The sequence below is a fragment of the Rosa chinensis genome, chromosome 2 (assembly GCF_002994745.2).
Source record: "Rosa chinensis cultivar Old Blush chromosome 2, RchiOBHm-V2, whole genome shotgun sequence".
NCBI lineage: Eukaryota > Viridiplantae > Streptophyta > Magnoliopsida > Rosales > Rosaceae > Rosa > Rosa chinensis.
Window position 1 is genome coordinate 50,348,109 of NC_037089.1, and position 23,217 is coordinate 50,371,325.

The following is a 23,217-nucleotide window of genomic DNA, read 5'->3' on the forward strand; positions in this document are numbered from 1 at the left end:
AAAATGTTGAATAGTTTCAATAATATCAAACACAGGTATCTATAGATTCTTACGTACCTTCCATGAAGTGTTGGACAATTTCTTTTGTCATGTGACTGACCAAATAGTCAACATCCATGGCACTGCCTACCTTGACTGTCCTTGACCTTAACTTTCTTCTTCTCTTTTCCTTTCTTCAACCTTCTGCCACACCCTTTTGCTCTCACTTGATCTAGTTCATTAAAAACATGTTGAATAGTATCGGCCTTGGTCTCCAAACCTACTGTACTTTGTCCACTTTCATTACTAATTAATGGTTTAATATTCTCCAAAAAAGCATCCAATGCTTCCATAAAGAGCTGTGTAGCCTCATCACTCACCATAACCTTATCAATTGCATATGTAGCATGCTAGAATAGTTTAGTCCTCCTTGCAAGTAAAGCTTTATTATCTTTTATCTCGATTCCATCAGAATCTATCACAACTCTCTGTCTTACAGCTTTAGTCCATCTCTTCAAGATGTACTGAATAGGCAATTTATCAACATCTTGGATCTTAATCAAATATGCCAAAACATGCCGAAATGGGAACCCTTCACTGTCAAACTTTCTACAGCTGCATGATTGATAGGAGCATTTTAATGCGACGTTTTAACTGCATTTCCCTACATTTCTTACGTTATTTCCTTATTAAAATCCTGTTTAGGAAAGTTTCCATTCTTTGATTGGGAAAGTTCCTATTTGTAGAAAGTTTATATTTTTGTAGTTTCTATTTATCATTTTTAGTAAGTTGCCATTTTTCATTTTAGGAAAGTTTCTATTTTTCTTATTAGTTTCTATTTTTTTAGGACCTCCAAGCAAGTGGAAAATCTTGAGGAGGAAAATCAAAGTTGCAAGGAAGTGGAAAATCTTGAGGAGGAAAATCAAAGTTGCAACCAAGTGGAAAATCTTGAGGAGGAAAATCAAAGTTGCAAGGAAGTGGAAAATCTTGAGGAGGAAAATCAAAGTTGCAACCAAGTGGAAAAACTTGAGGAGGAAAATCAAAGTTGCAAGGAAGTGGAAAATCTTGAGGAGGAAAATCAAAGTTGCAACCAAGTGGAAAAACTTGAGGAGGAAAATCAATTCAAGTTGAACAAGTGATAAACATGTGGGAAGATATTTTTTACAAATTTGTCTAACATATCTAGCCCTTCATTTATGTTCATCTCCACCCTCCATTCATCATTTTTTGGGCTATAAATACACTTCTCCTCTCACTCTCAAAACCACTTCCTTCATCCATCTCATCTTCTTTGTCTCTCCATTTCCTTTCCATTTTCCTTAGTCACCATTTTCCTATACACCAATTCCTTCATCCATCTCATCTTCTTTGTCTCTCCATTTCCTTTCCATTTTCCTTCTCCATTCTCTAGTTGCAAAGTTCTGCATTTTCAAGCAAGGAGAGGAAGAAGAAGAAGGAGCTGTGAAGATCATATCCTCCATCATCCACCTTGAAGGCTTGCTTCCAAGATTCAAGATCCAACCATCTAGCTATCCATCTCCATCTCCACTCACGGTGTAATTCGTTCCTTTTCCTTGTAACCTTTTTGGTTTCCTTGTTTGATTTCGTATGAACTTGTTTCTAGTTAACAATAATGTTTAGGGCAAAGTTTAAGCCCAATTTCTATGTTTAAATAAAGTTTTCGAATTCTATAATTGTGATTCTAAGTCGCTTATGTGAGTTTGTTCGATTAAGTTTGCTTTACAGAAAACTTTTATATGTTTATCTTATTTGGGTCGACACTTATAGGATTTGCATGTAATTGGTGCTAGGTTTAAGAACATGAAATCGACTTTTCGTTTTGTGTAACTTGAATCAAAAGTAGTAAAGGTTCTGGACAAGAATCGAATTTAATTGAAGAGGATTGCAATTAGGTGGACTTTTCCATAACTAAGTTGTACACTTGAGTTGATAGCCTTTCTCTATGTCTAATGCATTGAACATGTCATGATTGACTAGCTTTCTAGGGCTTGATTGCATGTTTGATAGAATTAATCTAGGTGCTTTCGCTTAGGTTAATTAGCATTGAAAAGTAAAATATGGGAAATCATTTGCTTTCGAATGTTTCACATGATCAACTCCTCTCTCATGACTTGGAAGAACAATTATAGGGTTTGAATCGAATTTGATTACATGGAATTGATTTTGATCTTTGTTCCTTGCGTTCCACCCTTGTATATATGTTTTTACGTTTTCTTTATTTTATTTATTTTAATTTTAATTTTAAGAATCCTAATCCCCCCCTAATTTGTGTTTTCTTGTATATATTTATTCTTTATTTTATTTTTGTAAATAATGCTTTATTATTTTAATTCTTTATTTGTTTATACAATTATATATATTTCTATTCTTTATTTTATTTTTGTAAATAATACTTTTCTTTATTTGTTTCACAATGACAGGTGTACCCTCAATCCCCGGAATAGAACGATCCCTACTTGCTTATACTACTAACGATATTTTCAGGGTTAAATTGTGCGCTTGCTTAAAGCGCGTCAATTTTTGGCGCCGTTGCCGGGGATTGAAAAATCACTTGCTAAATTGTAGCATTTATTGTATATATATTTGTTGTATATAAATTGTTTGAAACTTAGTTTAATTTAACTAGGATGTTATTTATATTATTGAACACGAATTTTAATTGTAGGTTGTAAATTGAGAGGAATAGGTGAAGTCTCTTTTGTTAATATTGGCCTAAACCCCTTATTGGTACCTAGCTCAGGTCCCTTAAGGTTGAGGGCGGCCTTTATTAACACTTGTTGAACTGTCTTCACACTTATGAACTTTCTCATCTTAGTAAGAAAGCCTATGTGAAATGGTGTCTAGGAATGAGACAACGTTCATGACGGGTTTTTGAATCCAGAAGTGCTTGCAAATGGGCCTAAACCACTATGTGGGAGTAGCTCATGCCAAAATGGATTTTTCCTCTCGTGTTCGCCCTCCCCCACCTGGCCATTTCAGTAAGGTTGCCCAAACGATTTGAAAGGGAGTTTGTGTCTAGGCGACTATACTTGGGCCGCACGTCCACTTGATTTACCGCTTGGAATTTGATTCGATATCAATAATGTTTATAACAAAAGAAATACTTGTGAATACTCTATACATGTAAATTATTTTGTTCCACACATTATACTTGTAAAAATACTTTTCACGTTTTATACTCACTTGTACTTAACTTGTGTCTTTTGTACTTTATACTTGTTAATTATACTTGTAGTTTGTAATTAATAGTTATACTTGTTTTGTTTTGTATTTCTTTGTTAATTATAGTTACTAACTTTATTTAATGTAGGTACTGTCTGGCTGCAAGACATAAAATACAAGCGCTACTTGGGAGGCAACCCAATTCAGAATATAATCAGATTTGCTTTCTCTTTCCCTATTTCTTTTTATTTTTCATTTTTTCTCTATTGTTTTTATTTTAGGATTTGTTTTCGTAAATGTCTTCTATCTATGCTTACTTATTTCATTGCATGCTTTTAATTGATTACATTGAAGATAATGCAATATTTAAGTGTGGGGAAGAGATTTATATTTTTGTCTTTCATTTTGAGTCCTATATTTATATTTGTCTTTTATTTTTAGTCTTTTATATATAAAAAAAAAAAAAAAAAATTAAAAACTGCATTCATTCAGTCTTATTAAATTAAGCTATTTACAAAAAAAAAAATTAAAAATTAAAAAAAAAATAATAATAAAAATACTCTATACTAAGCTATGTCTGCATTTCCGTAGGAGTTGAGGCTGAGCTCAAGGGAAATGCGAGAGCCACCGCCATAACCGCTACCTCCCTCGGAAGTAGTCTTCATGTTGCCAAAGATGTCCTCACCATGCATGGGGAATAGTGGAAGGGTTTCAATCTCCTGGTGATATTCTCCTCGTTGTTCCATGATCGATCCATCAGCACCATAGCCGACACGTGACCCAAAGTTTAGATCAATGGATCTGTCAGTACTAGTAGAACCAGTGGATCCAAAATTGAGATCGAGAGATCCACCAACCGGAACGTTCCGAAATTCCTTCAACTTCTGCCTCTCACGAGCCTTGAGGTTCTGGAACCAAAAGAAGACGTTTTTGTCCTCGATCTGCCCATACTGTTTCAGATGAAGGCAGATCTCTTGAATCTGCTCTGGAGTTGGGTACTTAAAACCCTTATCATAGTAAAGGCCCTTGAGGATTCTTAGTTGAGGCGGTGTGGGAGCCCACCGGTTACTACTCCCGGCTGCTTGGATGCTTCCTCCCTCCTCGGTTGGTTGCTGGGCTTGTAATTCCATTTGTTGCTGGGTTTGTAACTCCATTTGTTGCAGAGTTCGTGGTTCCATGTTGATGAAGAAAGGATTGGAGTTTCGAAAGAAAGGCTGAAGGGTTGAGAGAGAAAGGATGGAACTCGGAAGAATTTTCTTTTGGAGTGAATAGTCGCTCCCTCAGAATGCACCTAATTATAGAACGAGTGAGCAGATCTCCACCGTTGGATGGACGACCTCTGAGATTAAATCTACGCGTTGGATTAAAGTCACCCGCAAACACGGAAAAGCTGTTGCCGCGTGGAAGACACGTGGGGGAACCAAACAAATCTCGAGGAGCTGTGACAGACAAGCTACAACAGAAAGCAGGTTTAATTGCCGTGAATCAAGGAAAAGAAAGGACGCGTGGGGGAATCAAACGAATCTCGAGGATCCGTGACAGACAAGCTATAGCCGAAAGCATGCCATAAATCCAGGAAAAGAAAGGAATATTTACATGTGGGGGAGTTTCTTGGGCCGTGAACTATCATAACTCTTCTCCTTCCCGGAGAAGCTTTGTTAAAACCGTGTGCCTGTTGAGATTTCTACCCTATTTTGTGCTTTACATATACATCCTTTTTTGTCTCCTCCAGATTTTACTAAGGTTTGTTTAAGCGTGCAGTTTCAAATTCCTTCTACTTCCTCATGGCTCGAACCAAGGTAACCCCTCGCAGGGGCGTCAATCAACGCCGTGTTCTCTCTTTGGAGGAAGAAGGTCGTCAGGCGGCCACTAGAGCTGGGCTTACTCGTCCATGGGACCATCGTCCTATCCGTGAGCGTACCCGCAGTCCCCCTCCTCTGCCTCGTCGCTCTCCCAGACTGCATCCCGGAGAGTCTTCTTCCTCACCAGCTGCTCGTGCTCCTCGGCCTGTGGCCACCCTGGAAAGCTTGTCGGATTCAATTGATGATTTGCGCTCCTCTCTCCGCGATGGTATTATGGTGACAGATTGGAGAGTCAATTGCATGATCGATTACATCTCTGAGATGAACTGCTCTTTGATCCGCTGTCACACTGCAATAAACAAGCTTGCTCAGGAAGTCAATAACTTGCAGAGTTATCCTCCTGGGTTTCCTCGCAAGGACGCTACTGCATCACAACATGAGGACCCGCCTCCGAAGGCTGAAACCAGCAAGAGGGCTGCCACTCGCCCGCATACCGCTCCTCCAAAGGAGTAAATGGAGGTACAAGTCTAGGCTGAAAGACTTTAAACATTAAGCGCTGCATGGGAGGCAACCCATTTCAACTGTAGCTGTGGAGGAGACATCAAACGCAGATTTGCTTTCTTGAACTCTTCCTTCTATTTTATTTTCTTAAATTTTAAGTTGTTTTAGGTTTCGTTGTGTTCATTTTCTCTTCTATGCTTGATTTATGCTTTGCATGATTTATATTTGTTTATACATTGAGGACAATGCATGAATTAAGTATGGGGGAAGGGTTATTGTTTTATTGTGTTTTTAGTAGTTAGTATAAAAAATAAAAAAAAAATAGTTGAAGTTGGATTGTGTTTTTTGTGTTTTTAATTGATGTTGTGATACACTAAGGTATATTGGATTAAACATAGTCTTGAAAAAGGGTAGCTGTTTCAGTCCCATTGCACATCGAGACTCCATGTTCCCGTACCTAAGTGTTGAAATTAAATTATTTAAAAAAAAAAAAAATTGGTTACTTTTGTTTTTGTTTTTGAGTCTTAGAATGCCCTTTCAACTGTCTAAGATGATTCTATATCTCTGAAATCATGATTAAAAGATGATCACAAAATTGAGATGATTTTTAAAATGGTATTCTTTGGTTAATTGAGATATATGAAAAATGCATGCATGTGTAGTGGATATGGATTTCGTAACCTTGGTACAGAATATGAGCATGTTAGGATGAGTTTTGATTCATAAAAGCCCATGTGAGATATTTGAGCCATGTCCCTTTTTCTTGGAGTGATAATTGAAAAATATATTCTTAATTTTTTGGCGATGTTTTGATGATCTCATTACTCTTTCATTTGATTGATTGCTTGCCATAGATTAAGTCTGATGGACTAGAGAATGCTAGAATTCGCTCTTGTGCTTGTTGAGACGTTTGTCAATACATGGCCCTGATTCTGGAAGGGATAGAGGCAACCTAGGAATTATCACCATTGCCAAATAAGCATGTGTCCCTATTTGTGCCCGTCATGGGACTCCCTTAGATAAACCCCTTTGAGCTTACATTAAGCCTTTTCTTTCATCACCCTTAAATCCTTAACCCTGAACCTTAGTATAGCTACACTCCTACCCTTTGTTCTAAAAACTTAGTGGAGCTATATTTTGGGACTTTACTTGAGGATTTGGCATTGAGAACGAAGATTGAGAAGAGGTGAAAGTTCAAGTGTGGGGGTAGACTTGTCCATGAAAAAAAAAAAAAAAATTTGTGAAAGCCGTGAAAAATGAAAGGAAAATAATAAAAAAATGTGTACGGCTAGAAAATTAAAAGAAAGAAAAAAAAAATGTATATGGATTTTAGTCCTCCATACTTGGTGAGTTTGGAGTTTGTTTTGAATTGAAGACCCACTATTGGAAAATTTGGTCTTTGTCCAATTCACTAGTTCGAGGGAAGTTTAGAGTGAAGATTTGACCCAACATGAAGACATTTGGCCCTTTCATAAAACCTCTATGGGATGTGACGTTTTGATATATCTTGGTGGATTTCTAGAAGTCTCTACATCTACATGAGCTCTGCTAGGTTTTTAGGACACTTTGTGAAATTCCTTACCTTTCGTTTCTTAAAACCTTGAGCCTTGGCCCCATTACAACCCTTAATAAGACCTTCTTGATCCTTAAGATGGGACAGCTTTTGATTTGTGGAGATGAGTTACAAGAGTTGAACCTATGGCTTGGGTCCATCCATGCAAGTAGTTGATATCCTTCATGAGATCTTTTCAAAAAAATTATATTCACAAAGTGCTTTTCGTTTCTTATATATGTGAGCTATTTGATTGCCTCAAAATATTTTCTCTCACATATAATTGAGTGATTATAAGCTTTTAAGCATGGTCTTGAATTCTGAGAGAAGAAAGAGTGGATATACCTTGTGAGGATATGAATCATACTTGTTCGAAGCATGCTTAACAGAAACCATCACCATTATTACAACCAAGTCCTACTTGTGTATGTGTGGATTATATGTTTTAATTAACTCTTGAATATCTACATATTGATTCTTGGTTGAGTGCTAATCTTGATGTTGTGAAAGTAGGAGATTTCTGAGACAAAAAGTTGAAGGGCAATAGAGTCATTGTTTTTGTAGAGTCTTTAATTTTCGTTGAGTGTTAGTGTGTGTCTTAATGTGATTTTGCTAAGGGACTAGCAAAAGCTAAGTGTGGGGGAATTTGATAGGAGCATTTTAATGCGACGTTTTAACTGCATTTCCCTACATTTCTTACGTTATTTCCTTATTAAAATCCTGTTTAGGAAAGTTTCCATTCTTTGATTGGGAAAGTTCCTATTTGTAGAAAGTTTATATTTTTGTAGTTTCTATTTATCATTTTTAGTAAGTTGCCATTTTTCATTTTAGGAAAGTTTCTATTTTTCTTATTAGTTTCTATTTTTTTAGGACCTCCAAGCAAGTGGAAAATCTTGAGGAGGAAAATCAAAGTTGCAAGGAAGTGGAAAATCTTGAGGAGGAAAATCAAAGTTGCAACCAAGTGGAAAATCTTGAGGAGGAAAATCAAAGTTGCAAGGAAGTGGAAAATCTTGAGGAGGAAAATCAAAGTTGCAACCAAGTGGAAAAACTTGAGGAGGAAAATCAAAGTTGCAAGGAAGTGGAAAATCTTGAGGAGGAAAATCAAAGTTGCAACCAAGTGGAAAAACTTGAGGAGGAAAATCAATTCAAGTTGAACAAGTGATAAACATGTGGGAAGATATTTTTTACAAATTTGTCTAACATATCTAGCCCTTCATTTATGTTCATCTCCACCCTCCATTCATCATTTTTGGGCTATAAATACACTTCTCCTCTCACTCTCAAAACCACTTCCTTCATCCATCTCATCTTCTTTGTCTCTCCATTTCCTTTCCATTTTCCTTAGTCACCATTTTCCTATACACCAATTCCTTCATCCATCTCATCTTCTTTGTCTCTCCATTTCCTTTCCATTTTCCTTCTCCATTCTCTAGTTGCAAAGTTCTGCATTTTCAAGCAAGGAGAGGAAGAAGAAGAAGGAGCTGTGAAGATCATATCCTCCATCATCCACCTTGAAGGCTTGCTTCCAAGATTCAAGATCCAACCATCTAGCTATCCATCTCCATCTCCACTCACGGTGTAATTCGTTCCTTTTCCTTGTAACCTTTTTGGTTTCCTTGTTTGATTTCGTATGAACTTGTTTCTAGTTAACAATAATGTTTAGGGCAAAGTTTAAGCCCAATTTCTATGTTTAAATAAAGTTTTCGAATTCTATAATTGTGATTCTAAGTCGCTTATGTGAGTTTGTTCGATTAAGTTTGCTTTACAGAAAACTTTTATATGTTTATCTTATTTGGGTCGACACTTATAGGATTTGCATGTAATTGGTGCTAGGTTTAAGAACATGAAATCGACTTTTCGTTTTGTGTAACTTGAATCAAAAGTAGTAAAGGTTCTGGACAAGAATCGAATTTAATTGAAGAGGATTGCAATTAGGTGGACTTTTCCATAACTAAGTTGTACACTTGAGTTGATAGCCTTTCTCTATGTCTAATGCATTGAACATGTCATGATTGACTAGCTTTCTAGGGCTTGATTGCATGTTTGATAGAATTAATCTAGGTGCTTTCGCTTAGGTTAATTAGCATTGAAAAGTAAAATATGGGAAATCATTTGCTTTCGAATGTTTCACATGATCAACTCCTCTCTCATGACTTGGAAGAACAATTATAGGGTTTGAATCGAATTTGATTACATGGAATTGATTTTGATCTTTGTTCCTTGCGTTCCACCCTTGTATATATGTTTTTACGTTTTCTTTATTTTATTTATTTTAATTTTAATTTTAAGAATCCTAATCCCCCCCTAATTTGTGTTTTCTTGTATATATTTATTCTTTATTTTATTTTTGTAAATAATGCTTTATTATTTTAATTCTTTATTTGTTTATACAATTGTATATATTTCTATTCTTTATTTTATTTTTGTAAATAATACTTTTCTTTATTTGTTTCACAATGACAGGTGTACCCTCAATCCCCGGAATAGAACGATCCCTACTTACTTATACTACTAACGATATTTTCAGGGTTAAATTGTGCGCTTCCCAAAGGCGACATCAATGATGCAAAATCAGAATTCTTTTCGTAAGTGAGTTCACGAGACTTGCAAGTATCAATGTTCTTAGCATAACCTTAAACTATTCTTAAGTGACATTTTCAAACATAAGTTCTAGTTTATATTTGAAGCTCTCTCTCAATTGTTCTTGAACTTCATAAAATAGTTTACGTGTATAAACCTTGGCCATATGATCTTCCATGTCAAGGGACATGACAGTTTTTGCCTTCTCATCAATATTAATATGATCCTCCTCTAACTCAGAATGGCATTGGTGAAGAAGTCCCCTCTTAAACTGAACCATAAATTCCACCAATGAATTCTACTTAGAAACATAATTCTTGAAGAATGAATGTTGACTCTCTGCTCTTTGACTACTTGACATTCCAGCTGAGAAAACATGATTGACATATACTGGTATCCATGATGAACAAATTTCGTATATCGACTCCAGCCACTTGTTATCACTCAACCAACTCTTCTCAACAATTTCAATCCATCTTGAGTCAAACTCCTCTCTACTACTTGAATTCCATATGCAGTTATGAAAGTCTTGGTAGGAATCCCGATATTTAATTGCATCTAGCTTCTCAGAAAATTTATTAAGAATGTGCCAACTACAATATCTATGAAATGTTTATGGGAGTGCTTCTGCAATGGCTTTAGTCATAGCAGGATCTTGGTAGGTAATAATCATCTTGGGGGCATTTTCTTGTGCATCTCCTGGCATAGCATTTAGAAATTCCTTGAATAACCAAACAAAAGTATTGGTTGTCTCATCATTTAATAGATAGGATTAATTTCAGTTTACCCCCCTGAGGTTTGGGGGTGTCATCATTTCACTCACTGTACTTTCAATTTTGAATTTTTACCCCCTAAACTTTCCAATTTCAATCAGCCGTGTTCAATTTCTACTATTCCGTCCAAATTGGACGTTAAGTTTGACTTTTGAGGGCTAAAATGGTCATTTCAACATAAAAAAAATTTAAAAAATTTAAAAATTTATTTTTTCTGTTTTTTAGTTTTTTTTTTTGGTTTCTTTGCTTTTTTTTGTTTCCTCGTTTTTGTTTTGTTTTTTTTTTCTGTTTCTTCGTTTTATTTATTTATTTATTTATTATTTTTTATTTTATTTTGTCTTCAACCTATACACCACAAGTTATAATAGGTTTATGAAAACAAAAAAATACTCTAGGTAGTTGAAAGCCGCTAGCTGGTCTACGATATTTTGACATATCTCCGATAAAGTGAAGAATTTAGGATATATCCCCAATAAAGTAAAGAAATATCTGTAAAAAATAATTTTACACTTTATCTGTAAATAAATATCTGTAAAAAATGATTTTACACAGATATTTCTTCACTTTATTGGGGATATACAGATATTTATAGATAAAGTGTAAAATCATTTTTTACAGATATTTCTTCACTTTATTGGGGATATATCATAAAATTCTTCAATTTATTGGAGATATATCACAAATATCGTAGACCAAAAATGATTTTACACAGATATTTCTTCACTTTATTGGGGATATACAGATATTTATTTACAGATAAAGTGTAAAATTATTTTTTACAAATATTTTTTCACTTTATTGGGGATATATCCTAAAATTCTTCACTTTATCAGAGATATAACAAATATCATAGACCAGCGAGCAGCTTTCAACCACTAGAGTATTTTTTTTTTTTATAAACCTATTATAACTTGTGGTGTATAGGTTGAAGACAAAATAAATAAATTAATTAAAAAAATGAAGAAACAGAAAAAAATAAAATAAATAAATAAATAAATTATTATTATTATTTTTTTTAAATTATGTTGAAATGACCATTTTAGCCTCAAAAATTAAACTTAACGTCTAATTTGGACGGAATAGTAGAAATTGGGCACGGTTGATTGAAATTGGAAAGTTTAGGGGGTAAAAATTCAAAATTGAAAGTACAGGGGGTGAAATGATGATACCCCCAAACCTCAGGGGGGTAAACTGAAATTTATCCTAATAGATATGATGATTGTTTGCAAAGCAAAGATGATTGTTTGCCCATGATTGTTAACACCAGTGAATGGTGCAAAAATCATTCCATACCGATTTGTGTTGTATGTAGTATCAAAGATAACTACATCTCCATAAAAGCTATAAGCTCGTCTTGAAATTGAGTCAGCCCAAAAGCACCGTCTTACTTTGTTTTCCTCATCTAACTCCATTGTATAGACAAAAGAGGAATCTTTTTCTTTCTCATTCTGAAAATGCATGTACAGTAGATCTCCATCATGCCCCTTCTTCTCTTCACGACAAGTTCTTCCATAATTATATAGATCACGCTATATAAAACCAATATTTTGAATGCCACCTGCCTGAACACCAAAGATCTTCAAACTGTTTATGTTTCTCAACATTTACCAAGCTTAGTTGCTGTGATAGAACTGTGCTAACTTCGGAAACACGACGGTGAGATCTCAACAAATCTACTCTAGGTGGGGCATGGATGGTTGTGACCCTCGACAAATACAGAGATTGCATATCTTCCAGACTCCTTCTTTCTCACAGCTGTAATTCTTGCTTTACAACCCACTTTTGGTAATCCTTTCTTACGTTTTTCTCCTTCAACTTTGGAATCTCCTTGCTTATAACAGACATACTCCTTCCTCCTAAGTTGTTTCTTATCTTTGCTGGTTGCAGTAGAATGACTTCTAATACTAAACCCTGCTTCTTTTGCATATCTATTGTAGAAAGCAGCAACATCATCAATTGTTTCAAACTCTTGGTATAATTTAGGCATCAACTCTGCCTTTACTTGAGGAATATAAACTTGATCATCCTCTGACTCCATTTATTTGAAACTGAAAAGCACACATAAGATCAACAATCGAAACAAAAAAGAAACCAAGAAACAGAAAGAAGAAAAGTCTCAAATATGGAAAAAACCCTAAATTTTGTAATTGAAAATCAAACAAATCAGAAAACAAAGAGAATCCATACTCTAGATGTGTTTCTCTACTTCCAAGTCTCCAACTTTTGGTGAGAAAACTCCAAGGGAAGTCGGGACCATAAGAGAGCTACAGTTTTCATGAGAGAAAGGAAAAAAGAAAGCTTCGGTTGCAACAATCGTGCAACCTGAGATGAGTTTCTAGTATTTGAAGACGAGAAGACCTGGATTTTGGGTTGAGAAAGAGAACCAACGTCCTTGGAAGCATCAAAGTGGAGAGTCTACAGTTCGTCTGAGGCTTTGTACTTCGACCCACGTTGTTCTTTGGGAAGAGATCGATCTGGGCCATTGGTTGTCATTTAAAGAAATGGACGACAGAGATTGACCCATCTACAGATTATGTATAGCAAGGACGTCCTCTTTGGAACCTTGCTCTGTGTGTGTGTGTAGAATCTTGACCACATTAATTCAAATAGAAGATATCTTGGTATGTTAGAGGGGAAATGGGGATTAGGAGGGAGCCCCCAAAATGAAATTCAAAACACTTTAAAATTCATTTTTTAATATCAACCTTTGGGGAGACCACAAAATCCTTGATCAGTGGTGACTGTGTGAATATTACTAATGTACAATGATGATCACATGATCACCACCCATCCTTGGATTTAATTTCAAGGGTTGAGATTAAAACATTTAAAAATGTGGTGACCAAAAAATCCAAGGATGGGTGACCAAAAAATCTTTGAACACAGGTGACTGTGTGAATGTTACTCTGTGTGTGTGTGTGTCTATATATAGATTATATATTTACTAGGCCCTTCTAGTGAGGGATTCCCTTTTTTCCTTTTTTTTTTTGGTCATTTTAAGGGATTACGTATTAGACCCACTTCTCGATCACATATTCACTTCTTAACCGTTCAGTTTTTAGGTATATATTAGTATATGAGTAGATCATCTCTGTAAATTTTCAGCCAAATTGATAATGATTAAAACATTCATAATTGCGATTTACAATTATGAATACAAACAGTTTAGATTGGACAGATTTGGTTCGTACATTGATTTTAGGGTCCTTGACCCAAAGCACAAAATTGAGCAAATGTATTCCCACTTACTCCATCAACAAAATTTTATTCCTACTAACCCAATTTAAAGAAAAATAACAATTTTTCCCTCAGCCTAATTAAGAAACTATATCTATGCCACTCTGTCTCTCAATAGTTTGTTTTATTGTAATTAATCAGATTTATTATTTTAAATACTTTGTATCTTAACAAACTACTAATGATATGTATGAGAATTATTTAAGTATCAAGATTATAAATATTCACTACAGTTAAATTTCAATAAATGTTTTTGACTCATATTAATTCACTTTAAATTATACTGATATATTATGTAATAATATTTTTTTAATATATATATATATATATATATATTTGAAATAGAGTAGATAATTGATCAACTAGACATATCCTAAAGTTTCATTTAAATTTTTTTATGTTTTTTTTCTTCCAAGTTTCCATAGTTTTTGTCGAATTTTTATCAATATCGATATTTCCTCAAAATTTCCATTTTTTAAATGGTCGATATTTTGGTCATTGGTTCACTCTGTCCCCGATTCGCCGATGCTCGATAACTCATCGTCGTTTGGGCCAATGTCGTTGTCTCCGTCACTGGCCAATTTGCCTTCGATTTGGGTCCATGGTGAGAATAGACCGCAGGATCAGAAGGTTGGGATACGAGAGCCCGGTCGGCCATCTCTTTTGCCTCGATTCCACTACAGCCCACCGCAGATCAGTCATTTCCAGTGAGATTCAGGTCCACCATCGAGCCTTTCTGGAGTGGGAATGGTCTTCTGGAGTGCGGGAGACGAACTCGAATCTCGATGCAAAGTCTCGCCTAAAGACGAAGAATACCTTAGGGTTTCGGTTCTGGGTCCACCACCTTAGAGCATTTTCTGGGTGCCCAAATCAAAATATTTTTTTTAAACTGTGGGCAAAAGTCCGAGAAGGAAAGAAAAAAAGAAAAAAAGTATTTAATTATCTCGTAATAAAACAAATATTGCCCCACAATAAAAGGTTTTGAATTGATGTAATCTTCTCATCTTCATCCTCAATCAAAGTTTTATTTGTCTAATTTTAGGGAAATTAGTTTCTCTTCCCCATAATAAACTTTTACTGCCCCCCAATAAATGTCCTAATAAACTTTTACTGCCCCCAATAAACATTTATTGGGGGGGGGGGGGCAATAAAGGTTTATTAGGGGTGCAATAAATGTTTATTAGGGGGACAATAAATCTCTCCGGTAACCTATGAGATCTCCAACAACCTCTTTGGGGACCTCCAACGAGGTTTTCAAAGTCCAGTGACCGGTGACCGGACTCCGGTGAAATGTTCTATGACTTCTCTCTTGTAATACCCTAGAAATTCATTATTATTTTTCAAGAATTTTCAATAATTAATTTAGTGGTTGTTGATACGAGTACATGGTTTGGGAATGGAGTGCAATTATTTTCTGACGAATAATTATTCAAGAAGCATCATTTTAGGGGGCGTGAAGATTGATTTTTTATACGTTGGGTTTCTCTGAAAACTTTCTTCATGAAAGTCGTAGAGCGCGTCGATATAAGTTGGTGGACATATGGCATGCATAAATCGGAGTTTGTATGAAGAAGTTATGGTTAGCGTAAGTTTCTGCCATTTTTGGAAATTACTATCAATAGAGTTACTATTTTGGAAATTCCTAATCTGATATTTTTGGAAACCTTCCATTTTCGGAAAGTCAGAAACCTCCGTTCTCTCTCCTAAAACGCGATCGACCCAATCCGGACCAGGTTTTCCAGCGAATTTTGGCTATCTCTGACGACGGCGCCAACCCAGATCGTTTCGCCTCCTCCATGCGCACCTCCCTATGGCATCCTCCAGTGGCGATTCGCACTCACGACGGTGCTGTACGGCGGAGAAGTTAGAAGTAGTCGGACTCGACTGGTTCTCTCGATTTTAGGCAATGACGGAGGGTGAAACAAACCTTTTTGAGTTCGCAACAACCTCCTCTAACCTCTGTCGATCCCTAGTGGTGGTTTTGCTTGATTCTCGTGTGGAGTTGCAACTCACGGTGAACAATAAATATTGGACTTTGGAAGGTGATTGGCGGCGATCAAAACCGAGTTGGCTTGAACCCCAGGTATTAAAGTTGCTCTACTTAATATTCTTGACATTATGGACGGTTGGATTAAGGTAGTTTTGAGTTTGGTTCGGCGGTGGTTGTACAACTGCCTGTGGTGACGATGTGACAGCTTTCTGGCCATGTAAGGAGCAGTTTCTTGTGTTATTTATCATCTACTCGTCGATACGATCATTTTGATATATAATACGAAATTTTTAGAGATCGTACGAGCATGTTAGGATTTGTGATTTCGAATGGTTTGGTTTTTGATCCGTGTGGATTCGATTGTCCTATCGACTTGTGGTTTTGATATCGATCGTAGAAGTATTCTGAAGAATTTGGGTGGTCTCGGATGAGGTTTATCCTCGATTGGCGTCACTTTTGGGGATTTGAGTTCAAAACAGGGGTTTTAGACTTTAATCGCTTGTGTTTTGTCTACTAAGTTGAGACCGTATGTGATTAGGTACTCGATGAAGTATTCTTAGATGGATATGTTGTGGTTGTGCTACTTTGTTCTGTATAGAAGATGCAGCGGGATTCTGAGGTGAGTAATCTCACAATGTTCATTTATGAACGAAGTTACCTTATCGTTTTGGGAGTTATTTATTTAACTACAAACTATAGTTGGTATTAGTGGCATTCCTGAGTAAATGACTATATATATACATATATATATATATATATATACACACGTGAAATATGTATATCTTTATGGGTTGAAGGGTGATTTAAGCAATATGTATGATGGATTTCATTATATTGTTTTGAGGCTTGTCTTTTCGAGAAACATTGTTTTGGGAATTGAGAATTTCTATTGTTTGAAAAGTATCAAGATTTGGTGTGAGTTGCTTTAACGAGAGTTGAAATGTTTTCATCAAACAACCAGGGGTCTGAAGATCTGAGAGTCACGGGTTGTGATTTCTCCTTTTGAGTTGATTTAACATTTTGGGTGCAGAGTGACTTGCTTACTGTTTTTAGTCTCATGACCGGGGGTCTGAGGATTCAGAGGTCACGGGATGACATCTCCTTTTGATTTGGTTTAACATTTTGGGTCCAGAGAAACTTGCTTAATGTTTTGATTTGGCGACCGGGAGGTCTGATGATCGGAGGTCACGGGGTGACATCTCCTTTTGAGAGTTGAGCCGGGAGGTCTGATGATCGGAGGTCACGGGGTGACATCTCCTTTTGAGAGTTGAGTAACATTTGTCCTGAGTGACCTCCTTTAAATGTTTTGATCTTACAACTGAGGAGGTCTGAGGATTTGGGGTTGCTGGGAGTGACCTCAGGCATATATATATCGGGACTTCACGACTTTGGCCGGGTGAGTGGATACTATCAGTTAGAGCTCTAGTCTGTTGCCATTGTACATCATAGGGAATAGCGGGGAGCTACTTGTTGCTCATGAGTATATGTTTTAAAAGGGAGTTTCGGAGATTCTTTCTTTTAAATGTCCAGGGTGGACTTGTTTATCATATTTAATTGTCAGAGTTGCAATTAATATGATTTTGTCACGCGGTGACTTTCGTTGGTTTGAATACGTGTTTCAAAAGGGAGTTTCAGGGATTCTTTCTTTTTAAATGTCCAAGGTGGACTTGTTTATCATATTTAAATTGTCAGAGTTTCAATTTATATGATTTGGTCATTGAGTTGACTTTCATTGTTCTGGTTGGACCCAAGTATCATATTCGATTTGTTAGGTTAACAATATATATGATTTGTTATTTTGTTGATTTTCATTATCCAGGTTGGATTGATTTATCATATTTTAATTGTCGGAGTTTCAATTAATATGATTTTGTCACGCGATGACTTTTGTTGTGTCTTTTGGGAAATATGGTTTTTGGGGAAGCCTGGTATGTGTTCTTTTTTTCTCGAGTTGAAAGGTTTTCTTCGTTTTGGTGTGAGTTGTGTGGAGTTTTGTTTTGACTTACTCATATGAGCTTTCATAAGCTTACCGAGTTTGTTGTGTGGCAACCCGGTGCACTATTCGATGGTGTAGGGGTTAATCCTGCAGGTCAGTGTAATCGTGGCTGAGGCTGGTTCTGATAGTTGCAGCTTTACGGTAGGAAGCCAATTTTGTGACTTTACCGTTGTTAAGACATCTGCTTGTAGTAAGCTTTGGGGAGCATTTACTTATTATTTTGTTGTGGCAATTTAATTCGTAAACTTGTGTAATATTTGACTCTGCAGAGCGAGTCTGTATTGACATAGAGGGTTCAGGGCATCAGTATGTACTTGGTTTAAAAGGGAAAAAAATTCCAGGTATTTTGTATTGATGACTGAACCATTTCATATGTATAATTATGCGATTATATATTGATTTTTAAGTGTGTTTGAAAATCAGGAAGTGACATCTCTCTCTCTCTCTCTCTCTCTCTCTCTCTCTCTCTCTATGTAACAAAAAGGTGAGGGCCAAATAGTCTTTAAAAAAAAAAAGTCTTAATTTAGTATTAGGGAATACCTTATTAGAGTCTTTATGGGTAAGTGAGAAAAAAAAAATAAGTCGGTAGTGTGAGGGGGAAAAAAATCCCTAAAACTAGGGTAAATGGCCAAAAACCCTTGGCTGAAAATTTGCATAAATGATTTATACATTAGAACTCAAAAACTAAGAGCATCTTTACCGGACTCTCTATTTTGACTCCTTAGCTATTTTAGAGAGCATGTTTAACTTTTTATATATTTTAGTACCTGCATCAGACTCCTAAGTAGTTCTCTATTATTACTTTTAGTTATCTTGCTCCTAAATATAGAGAGCGAGATAAATTAATATAAATTCATTTAAAAATTAATATAAATTTAAAACTAGCTAAAATAGAGAGCATTGATGCAGACGTATTTCTAAAGTGACTAGCTAAAATGACTTTTTAGCTAATTTGACTAAAATTTGACTAAAAAATGACTAGCATTGCTAAACATGCTCTAACGAAAATGTTCACCTGGTCAGTTATTGACCAAGAAAATAATGTTCAACCACCCTTGGATGTAAATCCAATGGCAGAGAGAATTATTATTAAGTTGAGGTGTTTTGTTTTCAACCATTGGATGTAAATCTAAAGGTTATTGAACATAAATTCTTTGGTCAGTAAATGACCAGGTGAACACCACTGTACTCTAAACAGTCGAGATGCCAAAATATTATTATCTAAAAGTGGGTCCTACAACAAGATATCCCTTAGTGCAATCTCTGAACCTTAAACCCTAATCTCTAGACCACCTATAAATCCTATACCCTAAACTTGCATGTACTGCCCTCATTTTTTTTCGGTCTTTCTTTAGGTTTTCAGTTTAGGGTATAGGGTATAAGAATTTGGTTTTAGGGTTCGAGGTTTGTGGTTTAGAGTGCAGGGGCTGAGATTTAAGTTTACAGGTATCCATGGAAGAAATTGATGTACATAGCATGGTAACGCATGAGAAACATGAAACCCAAAGAAACACAAATGCATTGAATAATCTCCATCTGTAAGCTAAAAACACATTCAATTTTAGCCAGAGCAAATCCTGAAATTCTGGAGACCTAAGACAAAAACAAAAAGATAGTCATCTCACTTCAATATCACATTTTAGCAATTAATATTGTTCTTTATGTCTAGTACAAGGTAAATTATTTTTAGTACAAAGGATGTCAAGGGGAAAAGAGAAAAGTTTGACATCAGATAAGAGGAAATGCTCTTGGTATGGGAATAATTTTGGTTCATGGTTTCGGAGTATCTCATGGCGTTGTCAAGTGGTAATTTGGGCTATTAAGAATAAGACACGCCTATGAAAGGTATAATAAGCATCCATACCACGTATAGTACACGTAGTGACTAGAGACTATATAAGACTCTCTCGATCTTGTCATAAAGCTAGCCTTACCTGCACAAGCAGAGTAAAAGAAAGTAAACAAATATAAGCCAAATTTGTGGATTTGTGGATTTGTGAATGGTACTTTTATCTGACCGGCCTTCATGGTCGATCTCTGCCCTGGCAATGGCATGTATGTTTTTTCTTCTTTTTTCTATCTTTCTCCCATCACTCGAATGTTCCTAATCTTTAGATCTCAGGCTTCTTATCCGGATCTATTAGTCTCAAAAATTCTCATCGACCTCTTTTCTCTCTAATTGATTTTTTCTTTTTTCTTTTCAATTTTCTTCATCTTTTAATTTTCAAATCTCATGTTCTTCATACTTCACGTGCACATCTTTCTCACTAATCAGCTTTTTAAATGATGGTTCACCAATTTGATATTTCAAAATCAATGTCGTATCGCATGTCTTACATCGACACGTCAGCAATTACACTACTGCCTTTCTCGATTCCTCTTTCTTTTTGTTTTATATGGTTACCATTGCACTTGGCAAATCCTTGCCTGGTGATTTGTTTTTGTATGGTTTGGAGATTTGGAAGTTGGATTTCTTGTGCTTTTCTTGATGGGATCACCTTGAGCGTCATGTAATTAGGTGATTTGGATTCTTTCCAAACTCTTGTTGGAAAGTTTGGTGACGTCTTTGTGTCGTATGGAGGACTGGCGGTTTTTTGCGGTGACTGCAAAGGTTCCGAGTTTTTCCTTTCTTGGAGGATTTCCTTCTGGGTTTTCCTCTTTAGGAGAGTTTGCTCCCTTAATGGGCTATTATTGTTGTTGGACTTGTGTTGTTTTTTCTTTCATTTGGTTGTAAACTCAGCCCAAAATTTGTTTGTAAATCTTTTATTCGACTAATAACAGAAATATATTTTTTTACTAAATAAATAAATAACTTCAACAAGAACTTTCAACACGGTTTGAGAATATTAAAATGTCTAACGATCCTAAATTCACAGATTTCTATTTCAGCATGAGCATGAGACAATGCAAATCTCATTCATCCTGGTCCAATCCGAACCCATTTGATGTCGATACGTAACGTGTCAAGCCCACAATGTATAAGAACCTACTGGGACGACTAATCCAGATATCGATCAGAATGTATCATAAATTAATTAGCTCATAATGTAGACCGTGTCATTCACCCTAAGATTAATCTCTCTAAATCAAGGAAGCATCTATACATATGTGCATTCAATTATCTGCACAATATTATTTATTAGTTTTGCATGCTGTCAACATTGGCACTTCAAACAATGCAGTTCCTTAATTCACAGTCAATACCAATCTATATGTTGAAATTCGAAACCAATTAGCTGGCCTCTAGTTAAAGGCTTATCTCGATGCACAGTGATTGTAGCACATAAATGCATCGCAGTTTTTGCAGTTGATCATGCATGTATTGCACCAGATCACCTCATAGAACCTCCAATACGAATATGTTTGACATAAACCTTGCATTTGACTACTCTCAAATTGTCCATGCAATTAATGAGCGAGGTTTTTATATATTTGAACCCTAGAGAAACATCAAACATGAACCTGCAGCAGAAATGAAAGCATGCATAGTATTCATTGCTATTCTCTTAGCTCTGCTTCTGATCATCCAAACAATCACAGAAGCTAAACACCTGCAAAATGAGGAAGAAGTAGCAGAAGAAAAAAGAAGCAGCAGCAGAAGCAGAAGCAGAGGAAGAGGCAGCAATGGTGGATCAAGATCAAGAACAAGATCAAACTGTGATCCATTATTCCAGTACCTATTTGGAACCTGTGGCCAATGGCCTTTCCCTACCAACCCTTCCCCAAACAACCCTTTTGCCCCAACACCAAGACCCTCTCCTCGGCCGCCGCGAGTTCCACCTACTCCTATACGCCCCTTCCCACCCGTAATCCCATCCCCACCGCCAGTAGTACCATCTCCACCACCTTTGCCGCCACCAATTCCTCCACCACCTTTGCCGCCACCAATTCCTCTACCACCTTTGCCGCCACCAATTCCTCCACCCCCTTCGACACCGCCACCATCCTCACCTCCACCATCAGCACCACCTCCATCACTGCCACCACCTTCTCCCTCACCGCCACCGCCTTCTCCACCTCCACCGCCTTTGGTTCCATCGCCACCTCCGCCGTCTCCACCACCACCAGAATTCCTGCCCCCACCAATACCAATCATCTATCCACCACCACCAGATGAAGACATACAACCACCCACACTTCCGTGGCTGTCACCCCCCGACACCTTCCCTGATACACCACCAACCATTCCAGCTCCACCACTAGTACCAGATATTGACCTTCCTCCACCCGCATTACCAGACCTGCCACCATCTGGTGATCAGTCTAGCACTCCAGCCATACCACTGGTTCCAATTTTCACTCCACCACTGCCTGAAGATGAGCCTACTCCAACCTTACCACCCACAGTTGCATTACCACCACCGATACCTATACCTGATCAGCCTTCTCCAATATTTACATTCCCACCACCAATACCTGTTGATCAGCCTTCTCCAATATTACTACCACCGCAAGATCCATTTCCGTTTAACACACCACCTATCTTACCCTTTCCAACTACACCAGACACCGGTAATAGTGGTGGTGGTGTGATTGACCAGCCACCCTCTTTTGATCCACTACCACAAACACCAGTCTTTCTGCCACCTCCAATTCCTGAAATTCCCCAAAATCCACAGCAACCACCAGTAGTACTTCCATTTCAGTCTAGTCCGCCAGCACCAGATATAAGTTTTAATGAGCCACTGCAGCAGCCATTGGAGCCCACACTGCCTTAATTTTCTGCCTCCCTCTCATAAGATCTTTTTTTTCTTTTTTCTTTTTGGCTACCGGCAATCTTGTAAGAGCTTGTCTTATTGTTGATTTTCTCTCTTATGTAGCATCTAGTACTCAAAGAAATAATTGCTATCTATGTGAGTTGCATTTTGTTCTGTAATATATGAATATGTCTATTATATTGAATTGATTGTGTGCTTGCAGAAATTAGATTGACCATTTGAATTAGTAAGCAACTCTAACAGCTTCCCTATAATTTTTGTATTATAGAGAAGCAAAAGTCAAACCTTTAGCCTATTTTTCTTCTCCAACTCCAACAGATTCCCTAGTTTACAGTAATCTATAAAATCTCCATATTCTTCTTTAAAATTTTGGAGTTTGCTGTAAATATAGGGAATTTGGTTTTCTCTCTCCTCACTTTCCCTAAAATAGAGATAATTATAGGGAATCTGTTGGAGCAAAAGAGGCTTATTTTTCCCTAAAGTAGAGAAAAATCAAATTATAGGGAAGCTGTTGGAGTTGCTCTTAACCTACCTTCTCTATCGATTCCGTTTACGTTCCTATTCTTTAGCGATGTGGGAGGCAAAGGAGGTAACTTTACCATTCATTCCCTGTGACTCGTTCGAGGTTTCCAACGATTCTGATCACTCAAAGTGGCGACCTCTGGATCTGCCTCCATGTCATCCCCTCATCAGCGCTGGTCATCTAACTGAAATTAACTTCAACCATCTAGTAGCCGGCCCCAATATCCTTCACTGGATTCGGGACGGTGGCGGAGTACTTTACCGGTTCGACGTCACCCGGCCCAAACAAGGATGGACACAGACACACAGTTAATTAAACGTTTTTGATGCAAAGTGTTTAATGGATATAGTGGATAATACTGTAATGTTGCTAATCAACTTGCA